This window comes from Pteronotus mesoamericanus, unplaced genomic scaffold (genome assembly GCF_021234165.1).
Source record: "Pteronotus mesoamericanus isolate MK-2021 breed Mesoamerican mustached bat unplaced genomic scaffold, CSHL_Meso_final contig_180, whole genome shotgun sequence".
Lineage (NCBI taxonomy): Eukaryota > Metazoa > Chordata > Mammalia > Chiroptera > Mormoopidae > Pteronotus > Pteronotus mesoamericanus.
Window position 1 is genome coordinate 5,323,117 of NW_026555076.1, and position 15,391 is coordinate 5,338,507.

General features: G+C 33.7%; 1 pseudogene; it reads left to right on the forward strand.

Annotated features, from left to right (window-relative positions):
• Positions 1-10,249: 10,249 nt before the first annotated feature.
• Positions 10,250-10,536, forward strand: LOC129065485 (guanine nucleotide-binding protein G(I)/G(S)/G(O) subunit gamma-5B-like; annotated as a pseudogene).
• The last annotated feature ends 4,855 nt before the right edge of the window (positions 10,537-15,391 follow it).

The following is a 15,391-nucleotide window of genomic DNA, read 5'->3' on the forward strand; positions in this document are numbered from 1 at the left end:
GAATATACATTTTATACCTCAAGTTATTTTCTTAATAGAAACATTTAAAGCTGTAAATCTATACTTAGTACTTCTTTAAATTCAATTTTGGTATGTCATGTTATTTTATTATCATTTGAGAGAGAAACATCAATGTGAGACAGAAACATAGATCAGTTGCCTACTGTACATACCCCAACCGGGGATCAAAACCACAGACTTTTGTTTGGATGATGCTCCAATCAGTTGAACTACCTGGCCAGAGGTGAATTTGAATATAGTTTAGTTATGGTCACAAAATATACTATGCATATTTTCCGTTTTTTGAAATGTATTGAGGCCTTTTTTATGGCTTAGTGTATTGTTTGTTTTGATGAGTTTCACATGTGCTGGTAAAATGTGAATGTGTATTCTGAATTTGTAGCGTGTAGTGTTCTATAAATATTAGTTTATTCAAGTAGGTTAATAATTCAAATCTCATATCCTTCCTGAATTTTTTTGTCTAGTTACTCTACCTCTTATTAGGAATTGAGGTTAATGTCAATTAGGATTTTAGATGTCTTTGTTTTCCTCTAGTTCTGTTAGCTTCTTCTTTGGATCCATGTACTTAAAAGATTGTACGGTTTTCTGGTAATAGCTTCCTTTTGTTGTTTGAAGTATATATACTTATTTCTGTAAATATTCCATCTCAAAAGTGTACCTTGGTGCTAATTTAGCTAAACAAAGAAGATGGAACATCTTTTTCTTTTAATACTTCCTTAGCACATATTTTAAATGCATCTATTGACAACTGAATATAGTTGGCATCTCTTTTTTGCCAATATGACAATCTTTGTCTTATAGCTATAGTGTTTAGTAGATTTATATTTAATGTAATTATTGATATGACCAGGTTTGAATATATCATGTTGATATTTACTTTCTCTTTGTTTCTTTTTTAAGATTTTAATTTCATTGTTGTATTTCTCCATTCCTTTATTTCCATGTTCATAATTTTTAGTTAACCAAAAATTTTGTTCATTCCATTTTAACTCCTTTAAACTCTTTATAACTATAAATCTTACATTTCTGTTTTTCTAGTAGTTGCTGTAGTTATTACAATGTGCATCTTTGGCATGCTACAGCCTACTTTGAGTTAATATTGTATCACTTTATGTGAAATGTAAGAATCTTATAAAAGTACAATTTTGTTGGTAGTGAAACTGCACCAGGTATAAGATCTTGGTTCAGCAACCTCGGTAGTTAAATTCTGGCTAAGAAATAATGAAGAACTAAGTCTCAAACTATAAGAGAAATGTTATTTAGAAAGGCAGATATAGAAGTGAGCCATAGAAGAAATGGAGTCAGAAAACATGGTACAGCAGCAAATGAAGAGTCCTTGGAGTTGAGGAGGGCTTCTATCTGGAGGTCTCAGGGGAGGATCTCAATAGAATGATACTGATCAGCTTTCCAGGTATGTCCTCAGGGTGTGGTCTCCACTGATTGGTCACTGCCAGGGCATTAGTCAAAGCAACTGGTCCTAGTGTCAGCCATTGTGTTCTTCCCATTGATCTTGCTTTAAAAAAAGCAAGGGCCTGGAGCAGAAACACAGCTGAAACCTGGATGTCATCCCCAGGGGTTAATGCTTTAGTGAATGGTCTGCGCCAGGGCTTATACTCTTGCGTGTTGCTAGGCACCTGGGACTCTCTGCCCTGGTGATCCTCTGCACCTGGCCTGTCTTTCCTACTCTTCTCATGCCTTTCTGACTACCTACTACAATTTCATTTGTACCTTTTAATCTTTTTGTTATTTATAAATTTTACTTCTATGTGCAGTATAATTATATAAAATAGTTATTCTTTTTGCTCTAAATATAGTTCTAAATAAACTGAAAGAAAAACATTGTATTTTCTTACCTATTTATATTTCCTGTATTTTTTAGTTTTATTTTATAGCTTTTCTTTAGCTTTATATTCATTTAGTTGTGATCTTTTGACAATATGCAGGGTCTGGCAGAAATAACACCTGCTTGAGTGTGGTTGGTAGGGTAATAATATGGGTGTAATAATTTATAGGTTTAATTTGAACATTTCACCTAAAATGTCATATGGTGTGCTTGAGTGTGATGTTATGTTACAGAATTACATGCTTATGATGTTGTAACAAAAGATTTTGTAATAATAAAGGGGCATTATTTGTGCTGGACACTGTATTTTTTGCAGTTTTTATCTCAAAATGTTTTAATTTTATCATCATTTGTATTGGATGTAGAAACCTATATTGGCACACTTTAAAGGAGTCTTTCCATTATTTTTGATGATTCAGTCTTATTTTGTATATAATATGTCTTTTTCCCTTGGTTGCTTTTATTCTCTAGCTACTTTATCATAGAAAGTCAAATCACTTAAAAAGCTTTATTTTCCATTTATAATCTTTGTGGGTATCAATGACTAGAGATATTTTTTGTATGGGTAGGTTGCCAGAAACCAAATACTCTTCTCTTTGTTATCTGCATGCACTCCCAAGATAATCTATCCAGTTCTATGGCTCAAATATTATTTTATGCTTAAATACAGATCATATTCAAATGTATTTCTGAAGCTTCAATTCCACCTCTGCCTGACTTTTAGGCTGATATACCTGAATTTCTACTAAGAGGCAAATCAAAATTAATAGGTCCAAAATCAAACTGTTGATAATCTTCCACACCTACACAACAAAAGTCTTATCTTCCCTGTTTTCCCCTATACTAGTAAAGGACAACCTGTTCTTTTTGTTGCTCAGGCTAAAAGAAGATAAATTCTTCACCTCTTGACCTCATAAGGACATCACACTGATAAGCAGTTCTTACTACTGATGCTTCCAATCTTGAATCCCAGGAAGCAACAAGCTTTACCACTTCTACTTACCTCCAGACCTTCTACTCTGGAGCAAAATCACCCAAATCTCTCACCTTGATTATTGCAATGAAGTCCAAACAAGTTTACTGTTTATATTGTAGTTCCCAACCCTAATAGTCTCTTCTCACAACTGTCATATGATCCTTTAAAAATGCAAATTATAATTACCCTGTTCAAAACAGTCCTGTTTCCCTACCATGCCTAGGGAAAAGAAACAAGCAAGCAAACAAACTAACAAACCCTTAGTAAGATTTAAACAATCCATGTGATTTGCTCCTATTGTTGACATGAGAACCATCCACACCTATAGAGAATTTCATAAAAGTTTATTTGAGCCAATTGGTGACATATGCCAGAAAGCAGGAGCTCAAATGTTCAGCAGAATAACAGTTTTGTAGCTTCTTTTAGGCATTTGAAATTAAGTAGGGAGTGTAAGGAAGGTCGCAGCAAGTAAGGTAGGGATTGGATTACAGATACTTAACAAGATTATGTGCTCTCTTGAAGGTTAACACCCTCTTGGAGGGGCATTGCTTCTGCTATTTCAAAGGTGTGTTAACCTAGATGCAGAAGAACAACAGACAGGGTTGGCTTAAAACCTTTCACTAAAGAAGTTACAGACCTGAGGCTTGACTACCCACCATGACCTACCCAGTTAGGAATTTATGATCAAATTATCCTGTGAGGTTACTTTTCCTAGAGCTCCTGCTTTTCATCCACATTACTTTTCTAACCTTATTATCTACCACTCTTCCTCTGCCTTGCTCTGTTATAGGAGCACTGATTTTACTGTTCCAATAACAAATCAAAGTTCTTCCCAGAAATTCGTATGTTCTCCCCCTCATATCACTAAGATTCCTGCTCGATAAAAAATGCTGACCATGATGGTCCTATCTAAAGTAGCAACACTTCCACGCTTTTTTTCTCCTAGTATTTGTCCCCTTTTGACACGATTTTTTTTTATTGGATTCTTTCCCCAATACCACATAAGGTCGTAGGCGGCAGGAACCTTGTCTGCCTTGCTTGGTGTAGCATCCCCAGCAACTTTAGCACTGTCTTGTTGATAGCAGGCAGTCAATAAATAAGTGCATGGGTGACTAAATGCTTTTGTGCTGTGGATACTTTATCTTCCCAATTCTGTGAGCATTGAGACTTAGATAATTTACTCTCTGATAAATTGGGATTACTTTCTAGATCAAAGAGCAAGTAATCAAGCCCTGATTTTTAAATAAAGGGGTTTTTAACAAAGAATTTGTAGACACTGCATTTTTCTTTCCCCCTTTCTTGCAGATATGCAACATATCTCTTGGAAAGAGCACACATAAGCTGCTATATTTTAACATCATAGCTACAGACTATAAATGCCATATGTTTTGAGGTAATGGTGTTTGTTGCCAGGATTCTTAAGACTTGTATTAAGAATATTCTAGAGGGTTTCCCAGCACCTATTCCCTACTGAGGAATGGCTGTTCTCCAGGATGTTCTCTCATTTTTTCTTTTTATTAACAAACTTTCAAAATTATTATTACTATCAAACACAGATATGTACATCTGGCATGTTCTTTAAATAATAAGATGCTAACACTATGATGTTCATGAAATACAAGACAGATTTAGAATCACCTAAATTATATTATGTATTAGAAGGAGCTTCCTGTTTATAACATCAAGTGCTAGGTAATGAGGTGGACACAATTTAAATTATTTATGACTCTTTTTTTATGTTGGCATTATTGCATTTTTCTCTTTTCTCAGATGAAACACTTCACTAAGTTTATTGCATTTCTAATTAGATTAGCAATTACCAATTAAGTTAAATTTCAAGGAACCAATCAAATTTTATATCTTGATTTGTTACATTATCACTAATTAGAATAGCCGTTTTTCCTTAATAGATTACATGTAAATTAAGACAATTCAGCCAATTTTTAAAGCCCACATATATTTTACTAATTGGCATAGTGATCATTAGCTTATATTTAAATGTAATATGTCAAGTGAGTAAAGAATCATGTGACAGTTCAATTTAAGTCTGTGTGAAACATAGGAAAACTATTAGGATAAACAAGAGTTAATTCATTTCAAAAATTATCCAATTTTATCCTGGTTTTAGTTAAGCAGTAAACATTATATAATCATACTTTTGAAAACAGATAAGCTATGGTTGAGTAGTATTCGATTGTGTAAATGTACCACAGCTTTTTTATCCACTCATCTACTGGTGGGCACTTAGGCTGTTTCCGTATCTTGGCTATTGTAAGTATCACTGTAATAAACATAGGGCTGCCTATACTCTTTCGAATTAGTGTTTTGCGTTTCTTTAGATAGAGTCCCAGAAGTGGAATCACTAAGCCATAAGGCAGTTGCATTTTTAATTTTTTAGCTTAACTCCATGCTGTTTTCTACAGTGGCTGCTCATTCCCACCAATTACTCAGCTGTAACAAAGAAGGAAACCTTACCATTTGCAACAGTGTGGATGGACGTGGAGAACACTATGCTAAGTGAAATAAGCCAGTCAGAGAAAGACAAGTACTATCTGATTTCACTCACATGTGGAATCTAATGAACAAACTGAACTAACAAGCAAATTAGAGACAAACGCATCAATAGAGAGCAGGATGACAGCTGTTGGGGTGGGAGGTTAAGGTGCTGGGTTGAAGGGTTGGAAGGATCGAGGAAAAAAGAGAGGAAAAACTCATGGACATGGACAACAGTGTGGTGATTGCTGAGAGAAGAGGAGGTAAGTAAATGGAGGTGGAGGAGGGATAAATGGTGATGGAAGGAGACTTCACTTGGGGTAGTGACCATGCAATACAGTGTGCAGATAAGATGCTGTGGAATTGTGCACCTGAAACCTATATAATTTTGTTAACCTATGTGACGCTAATTTAAAAAAATAAAATAAAATAAGAAAACACATTGGCTAAGTCCTTTAATAAGAATAAGAGCAAGCCCTGGTCAGGTAGTTTAGTTGGTTAAAGTGTCATCCAGATATGCCAAGGCTGTGGGTTTGGTCCCCAGTACTGGCACATACAAGTACAAGAAGCAACATGTAAAGCCATAAACAAGTAGAACAAAAAATTGATTTTTCTCTCTCTCTGTCTCTCTTTTTCTCTTTCTCTTTACTCCCCTCCCCCTTCTCCTGTCTCTCTAAAATCAATAAATAAAAATACAAGAATAAGAACAGGCTGAGCATAAAATACAATATATTAAAAATTTGTTAACACATTTTAAGGACATGGGCTTTTCATCTAGCATGTACTAATGGACATTCTTTTTGGTGGGTTAGCATCTGAAGATGAGTGGGCTGTGCCAGAGGAATGGAAATATTTCAACTTTTAAAAATTTCATTGGGTCTTCACATCTGGGTTTTGAAAGTTATTCAAAGGTCTATTTCTTTTTACTGACTTTTAACAAATATTGTGTGAACAATTCTACTGCCAGATGTTCTCTTACTATCATATTTGAGATACATCAAAGAAGATATATATATAATTGTAGTGGCATGATAAAATAGATATACATCCGTAGTGTATACAATATCTTATAAAATTAGTATAAAACTTTAAATTATACTAACACTGTACTACATTTACCATATTAACTACATTAACTAACAGTAATATGCTGGTGTCTGGAAATACTTCATTTAATGAATATTTTAGTCTTGCACAAGAATTTATGCTATTGTTCAGCATAGTTCTATAGTCCTAGGCCAAACAGAAATGTTAGCAGAAAAAAATACAGACTTACTCAGTTATACACCTTTATAAATCCTGAAACTGCACTATGCCTCACAAGATTATTATTAACTAACACACTCTAGATGTTTGCTCTTTTGCTGTTGGTTATAACTTTAATAAGGTAAAAGATGATGTAAATTTACAAATTAACAAAGATATATATATATATATATATATATATATATATATATATGATACTGATAATTAAAAAGGAGATCTGTCAACCAATCTGGGTAACAAATATATAACTCGCTATTCTTTACATCTCAATTATATGTGTATATCTGCATATATCTCTTTACCCATTACTGAGTGGTTAATATTTGCATATTAGTCTTTCTTGTGAGGGATGTTTTATGGAATCCATCTAAGGATCTCGTATACAAATGGTCAAACAGTAACTCTGCAATTTATTCTTTCCAATAGAGGGAATTTAGTCTGGGAAAGAAGTTGACCAGTCTTATCCCCTTCTAAAAATGTTAATGACAGAGCTTTTGGCAAACCAAACAATAATAGCAATAATACTCACTAGTGGTAGGGCCTGTATCTATGGGATGATTTTAGGCCATTGAACCACGTGGTCTATAAAAGCTTAGGGTAAAAAACAAACAAACAAAACTTTGTATTTACGGGACAGCTTTCTGGAAAATGTCTTTCTAAAGACATTTATCTATCTATCTAAATCGAAGCTATCTATCTAAATCGAAGATGCAGAGGTTTTATGACCCAGACAGTGCTCTACAATACAGAGAGATAGTTGCTTACATTATGCTGGATCTTTCTTTGTTAGCTTGTGTCTTGAGAGTATTTATATCACCAAAACCATTGGTATAGCTATATTACTGGGTTAGATGTATCATTCATGTAAGTGAGATTTAACAGTCTGATCTTTTGTATAATCATAGTTTGCATTTAATATTTTAGGTTAACTACATGGTAGACTAAGTATAAAAAATACATGATTGGATGAAAAATACAAAGTCACAATCACTTAAAGTGGCTATTATTTAAGCATATGAGAAAATGATAAGATCCTGGTCTTCGGCACACATATTCCTAAAAATTCACCTTTTATTTTAGAATCCAATCATTAATGCAATGTAAGATCATTTGTCTAGTAAGTCTAAGTATCAATCAATTCAACTTTTATTAAGATTTGTGGAAGATGGACTATAACACAAATACCTTTATCTTTTTTATTTTCATTCATTTTTATTTTATTCTTGACAAAGGATAAAGGAATAGAAAAAACTTCAATTTAAAATATTAATTTTTAGTCATATATTTCAATACTGTTATATCCCTATTTGCTTTAAGTTTTGATGTTCTCTTTAATTCAACTTTTATTATTTTATTTCCTCCTACTTTTTTTTCTCTCACATTTTACCATAGACTCTGTTTTCTCTTAATCATAGTCATCTCCTGCATAATTTTTTTTCCTGTCAATAATCTGTTACATTTTTACATGTGTCTTTCTGGATATGTTCATGCTTATACAAATATAAATGCATTTCATGTGTAAACTTTTGCATTTGCTTCTCTGTTTCTTTTTGAAGCCCAAAATATGCCATTCTATTCAGCAAATCACTTGTTTTAACAAGTTATATTTGCTCTCATTAAATACAAGCTTAAAAAAACAATATCTCTCACAATTTTGATTTTGATGAGATATTTTCCCTAAAATGATCTATGCTCTAAACTTTATCCCTCTCCCTTCCTCCCACTCCTGTCCAATTGTCCCCAAGAGAAAAACTACCTATGTGACAGGGAAAACTGGGAAACACTTATCAGGCTTCCAGGGAACATGAGTTAGATTCTACTTCATGTTCCCGATTCCAGGTCTTCCCAGGTCAGCAGTTATACCCTCATGGGAAAGTTTGCCTGAGGTCAATTATCCAGTAGTTGACTAATTATGTCTGTCTAACAGTGGGATTCACTGATGGATTGAATATTCACTCTCCAATTAGGCTATGTATCCTAACTCCTTCTTCATTGAAGTTAATGATAACACTACTGCACTCAAATATCAATCTGTTCAGATATAAGATTGAAATAATCTGTTCAGATAATATGGTGGAAAGGGTTGGGAACCTAAGTAATTGCTAGATTTCTTTATATACCTCAATAATTCATTATTTATTTAACCTATCAACAAAATATAGATTGTTTCTAGATTTCTGTATTTACAATAAGTTTTTAATGGAAATATTTCAATGGAAATATTTGTAGCTATGTTTTTGCATATTTGTCTAATTTATCCCTAGGGAAGTTGTATAAAACTGAAATTCCTAAGCTAAATATTTTTAAACTTTAAAAAATTTTATAGATATTTCCAAGATACTATCCAGAATTTTCATTAATTTATTCGCAGAACAATAATGTACAAAATTATTTTTCTACTATGGCATCCGAGCAGTTGTTTATATTTCCATTTGTTTTATATGCATGAGATTGAGCAAAGTTTCATACATTTACCATTATCTATTTTTCTGTAAGTTTTGTATTTTATATTAAAAAAATTTATTCTTTCTTATTATTTGTGTTGCAATATCTTTTTACTTTTTCATTTATTTTTGACTTATTCTCTATATATGTTTCTTTAACATGCATATGCTTTTAATTTTTATGCAGTTAAATATCTTCCTGTTTTTCTTTATGACTTCAGGATATCAGTTTTAAAAAATTCCCTCCCTCCTTTTTTCCCCCACTACAGAATTATACAATAGCTATCATTTTCTTAACTTCCACAGTTTTTCTGCATTGAAAAGAAGACTGGGGAGAATGTAATTAGACTAATTGTTTTAGACTAGGATATCTAGGAACAATTGTAAGTGGTAGACTTATTTATTTATTTTTTTTGTAATGTTAAAATGCCTACCACCTACAATTTTTCCTAGATATTTCATTTTTGGGAATATATGATATAGAAATAAATGAGAACATATAAGATACAGATAGAATAGACTGAGAGAGAGGAGGGTTGGGAGAGAGAGGTTGAGAGAAAGATGTATATATCTTTCATGACATATATATCATATCATTTAATGATATATATCATTATATATATAACATTCATTATATATATATATATAATGAGTCTTGGTTTACTGATAAGTTATTGGCAAAAAATGAATGTTTATTAATATTTACCAAGAGAACTAATTTTTTGTGGTGTAAAGATATTACATATCATGGAAATATTACCAAAAAAAGAGGTAGCTCTATAGTTTCTGACCCACTATATTTTAAGTATATATATAATGTATGTGTAATAAATAAAGAGTGAACAATCGACAATTTTAGAATAATTTGAAAAGTAATGATTACATTTTAATAAAATAGCAAGAAAATTCTAAGAGAGATAGAGAGAATTAAGTGTTATAGAAAGAAATATATCAGCCTGTTAATATTTGTATTGAGAGGGTAGAGAGGGAATTTATGAGTGGGAATTCTAAAACAGCTACTGATATTATATACTGTTTGAATGTTTACAGAGTATAGATTTCTACCATTGTAATGTTGAAGAGAAATTTAATACAAGGGAAGTGGAAATAAAAGACAATTGGCTCTGAGCCCCGCCTCTGGCTTCGCTGCCCTGTTGTCTGGTCCCGCGGACCCACTACCAAGTAGGCCCAGTTGTTGCGTGCACCATGTCTGGTTCCTCAAGTGTCACCGTTACCAAGAAAGTGGTTCAACAGCTCTGGCTGGAGGCTCGGCTCAACAGCGTGAAGGCTTCCTAGGCAGCTGCAGATTTGAAACAATTCTGTCTGCAGAATGCCCAACATGACCCCCTGCTAACTGGAGTATCTTCAAGTACCAATCCCTGTAGACCGCAGAAAGTTTGTTCCTTCTTGTAATGAAATGAATCTTTGAAGGTATTCTAAACCACTTTTCATGAACCAGTGAATATTCAAAGAGAGCTAAATTTGAAGCCTGTACAAAAAGCTTATCCCTGTAACACGTGCCACGCTATACAAACTTCTGCTTTTGTCAGTCCCTGACGTCTACCTCTCTGAATTCTCATGAATTTCTACTTCACAAGGATGATTATTTTATATACACTGGCAGCGGCATACAAATAAATACTTAGTATAAAAGGAAAAAAAAGACAATTGGAGTAAATATAAATAATTAAAAAAGTTGAAAACATTTTTAACATATTATTATTATTATAAACATACCTATGGGCCCCTAACTTTGCACCTCTTATTAAAAAATTCACCCTATAAATAATAAGTTAAGAAATAACTTCATCATAAATTGATCATTTCCATTCAACTATTTGAATAAAAATTTATTTGTGTATGCTATTATAATAAAACTTAACACATATTAATAATTAAAGCAATAATAATGTACTGATAGCAAAATTTAATGCAGAGAAATTAGGGAATAACTGCATATGTGAATAGATTATCATTCTAAACTATATTTTCTTCCAGTTAGAATGATTTAAAATGAATCTTACAGTTTTCTAAAATTAAAAAAATTATGTGTAGACATTATTGATGTCCTACTTCAGCAGTATTCACTATTTTTAAACAAATGGAATCTTTTCTTTCCAGAGCTATCAGTAGTCACAGTCTCAACTTAGGTGGGTATGAAGCTGGTTCACCTAGAGATATTGGGGCTTCCACCATTCCCGTCTCCTGGAGCTCAGGTACCCTCACTAGGCACTAAGATACTAAATGGACAGGGAAAAGGAAAAGGGAAAATATAGAAAAACAGATTCATAAAACAAAAGTTTATCCCAGTCACATCCAGACCCAAGGACAGATAAAAGCAGAACTGATTTGCCCTTCTCCTGAGCACCTTTCCCAGAAGTGCCGCATATCAAACACTTTTAGAGATGATATGGTGACAAGATAGTTATTAAAGCCATGAAAGTAGAGTAAGTGTGTAAAAGTGAAACCTGGAGGCTATCAGAGGACTGTGCTATTTGTACCTGCTTCTTCTTAACCAATCAATTGCGCAGGCCCTGCTGAGATGATGAGACCCGACTCTCTTAAATAACATCACCTTCCCCTGGCCAAACACTACAAAAGAATTTGGTGCTCCATGGAAAAAAATCATGGTTAAAAACAAAGCACAGAAATCTCTGTTTAAATTTTAGGCTTAGCAAATAATTGTTTTCTTTAATTTTTGGTGTTTAGAGAAATCTGAAATTACAAATATGTAAATAATATATTCTTTATAAACTGATCTTTAATTCATATTATCAATACCTTATTAGATTAATAATTGGCTTACTGATTCATTCTTCATTCTTTTGTGTATCTTTTCATTAGTTTAAAATTTACTTATTGTATGAGACAGTTCTCAAGACAGACAGACAGACAGACACATACACACACACACACACACGCACGCACACAGGGAGGTTAGGGAGAGAGGGAGAAATGGAGTTTAAGGTATTATGTAATTGTGGGAGCTAGGTAGTCTGAATTTTTTCGGCATCCTGGCAGTCTGGAGACCCAGAGAAGAGGTGATATTGTAGCTCAAGTGTGAAGATAGCGTAGATGGAGAAATCTTCCTCCTCAGGGAATAACAATCTTTCTCATTTAAGGCCTTCAATTGATTGGATGAAGCTCACCATCACTAGGGAAGCTAATCTGCTTTACTCAAAGTCTACTGTTTTAAATATTAATCATATCTAAAAAATCACCTTCAGAGCAACATTAAGCCTGGCGTTTAACCAAACATCTGGGCCCCATTGTCTAGCCAATTTGATACATGAATTTAAACATCACACTGAATTTCAAATATAAAAAGTCTAAAGATCTGTTGAGCACATACCTTGTGGTAAAGATTGAAAAGGAAGGAAACGGAGATGAGGGACAGACATAAGGTCAAGTAACGAGACTGCAATTGGAGAAGAAAAGTAACAGATACTTAGAGAATGTCAAGGGAGCTGAAAGTAGGAAGTGAATCATTTCACCTGAATCTAAAAGAGGTTCGTTGATGCTCAAGATGCCTACTTCTTGTCCAGAAATTTGGCCCAGAAGAGCAATTGCTGTAGTTAGAGAGAAATTTAAAGAGATGTGTGAAGCTCCACTTTGGGGCTCATGTGGAACTTGTTCTAGGCTCAGTTCCAAAATATTTGCAAACTTAAGCTGGGATTCAATTTTATAGTGAAACCTAATACGCATTGGGATCTTTCTTAGTCTGAGGGTTGTCTTAAAAAAAAAAATCTCTTTCCCCCAGATAGATTTTTATTTTATAATCATAATATACGACTATTTGTTTGATTAAATGTGCAGAGATTTTGGAAGACTTTTTTTAACTGCTTTAAACTGTGAGCTATGCAGTTTTTCCATTGAAATTTTCATAGTAGAATCTTTGCTTCAGCAAATCACAAAGCATTTTTGTTGGAGAGTTTTGGCAGCTAAATTCATTCTGAGCACAGTGGGCTGTCTTTCTTCAGCACAGTGAATTAGAGAAACAGTTCTATACCCTGAGGGTTTTTGGAGTTTCTTTGTTCAGCAAAGAATTGAATCATATTCCTGAAAGTGGATCTATTTCTTTCAAGGTTTAGTTTAAATGATCATTGACAAATCAAGCTAGACACTAATTAGCTCTCTTATTGAAATTAACATATTTTATATGCATTAATGTGCATATCAGAGGAGACACACTGTCAATCTAGATTTTATTAAGGAATGTTACATACCTTCCAAATAATTTGTACTGGTAAATGATTCTAGAATGCTCTTTCATCCTGAACTAGTTTTCTTCTTGCTGTTTCTGGTTTGGTCACACTTGCCTTCTAAGTTTCTTGTTCTCTTCACAAGACTTTCCATCTTAAGATCTTTGTACTTCCTGTTTCATTGAGTCTGCAACCCTATTTTCCTGTTTCCCCCATGGCTTGCTCTCTTAAATATTGGGCCGTCCTATATATTGGGTTGTCCATAAATAGAAGGTTTTCTCACCATGCATTTTTCATATGTGTTTCACCGCTCTTTATCATAACACACGCTTTATTTCCATCAGTGTCTGCATTATGATACTAAATTATTTTGCATATTTATTTTTTTTATTTATTTACTCAATAGAGTCTGTTTTCTCCATGAAGAAGTATACTTCATTCGGACAAAGAAACCCCGCAGTCTTTTTTTCATTGCTGCCTCCTTAGCACAAAATATGAACAAAATTGTGTTTCTTGATGAAATAGTAGAAATAAAACAGTGTGTACATCATGGTCAAACAAAATGTTATTGAAGAAATAAAGTTCTTAGAAAAAGTCAGGTATGTAATAATAATATAATTTCTGCTTTATTTTAAGTGAGATGTCAATAATGATACACATCTGACTCCAAAGTAAACATGACATAAACAACATACACAGAATTTACAAAAGGGAATTGTCTACATCTTTAGACCTTTTGCTTGTATCCAGGATACAAAAAAAAAAAAAAAAAAAAAAGAAAGAAAGAAAGAAAGAAAGAAAAGAAAAAAAAAAGGTTAGATTGTAGGAAAAGCAGGAAGACTTTGTGAGGTTATTTCTTTAAGTAAAGTTGTTACTCTACGTGTTCCTTGACCTCTTACCTCATTTACCTCTTTAAAGCTTAGATAGGAACACAAATAAGATCAGTTTGAATATGGGAGTGACATAAAACTGGAATTAACTCAGCCTAGGAAATCCAAAGGCTGCAGGGCAACAAAATGACGGACTTGAGAGTGACTTCTGTTCTTAGAAATTTTCATTCTGGAGGGAACACCTATTCTTAGGAGCTTAGAAAAGAGTCACAATCATTAAGAATTAAAGATACTTGCACCAATGTCAAGGAACGAGGGAAAAGTCCCTAAGCATGGAACTGAAGGACCCAAGAGACCCCACAAAAGAAGGTGTCAGTTTTAAACATCCACTAAGTCCACAAAGCATAAAGCCACTTATCCAAGTAAAATGATGAGGATGGAGAATTGCCTTTTTCATCCTATATTGTTTCTGAGCACCCACCCACCCCCTGCACCTTCCCCACCATCTTTCCTCCCACGCTTCTTTTAGCTTTAGCCAAGGTCATTAGCATTGGCTAAGAAGAGGTAACACGGTAAGTCAAAGAGGGAGTATAAATGTTCACCTTGCCCAGTTCCCCAAAGGCAGGCAATATCTATCTATTATAAATCTTAGCTTGGAAGGTGTTGAAAATTCTAATTTTGAGTAGAGATTAAAACATTTTAATAATAGCTGAGTTGTACTGCAAGTGGAAAAAATGTCCATTGACTAAAATGATTGAGGGACTACATGGGATATGACTAAATATGCAACCATGGTGAGGGGAAGGTCACCCCCACTGAATAAAGTTTTAAAGAGGGTCAGAGAGAAAAATCTGTGTGTTGATCTCATCTCATGAATTAGGTATTCTAACACACCAGTTACAGGAAATTTTGTTATCCAAATTATTCTTTGAGAATTTATAGCCAGAATTTGTCTTTCTTTCAATCCATTCCCCATACAACAGCCATATTTTAAAAAGCTCAAATTAGATTATGACAATCTCCTGTTTAAAACCCTCCAGTTGCCCTTTAATGCCTTTAGAATAAAACTTAATCTCTTGACCATAACATATGGGATCTATATGTTTGGCTGTTGTCCAATTCACTGACACACTTTCTTGTGTTCACCACTCCAGTCCCTGTTCTTCAAACACATTGCCTTACTTTTGATTCTTAGGATATTCCAGGCTCATTTCTCTCAGAGAGCACTTTCTCCAACCTGCAGTGATCCGGCCCCAGATTTTATGGCAGTTTCCTTGAACAGCTCAGATCTCAGTACAAATCATCCTTCTGCCGTT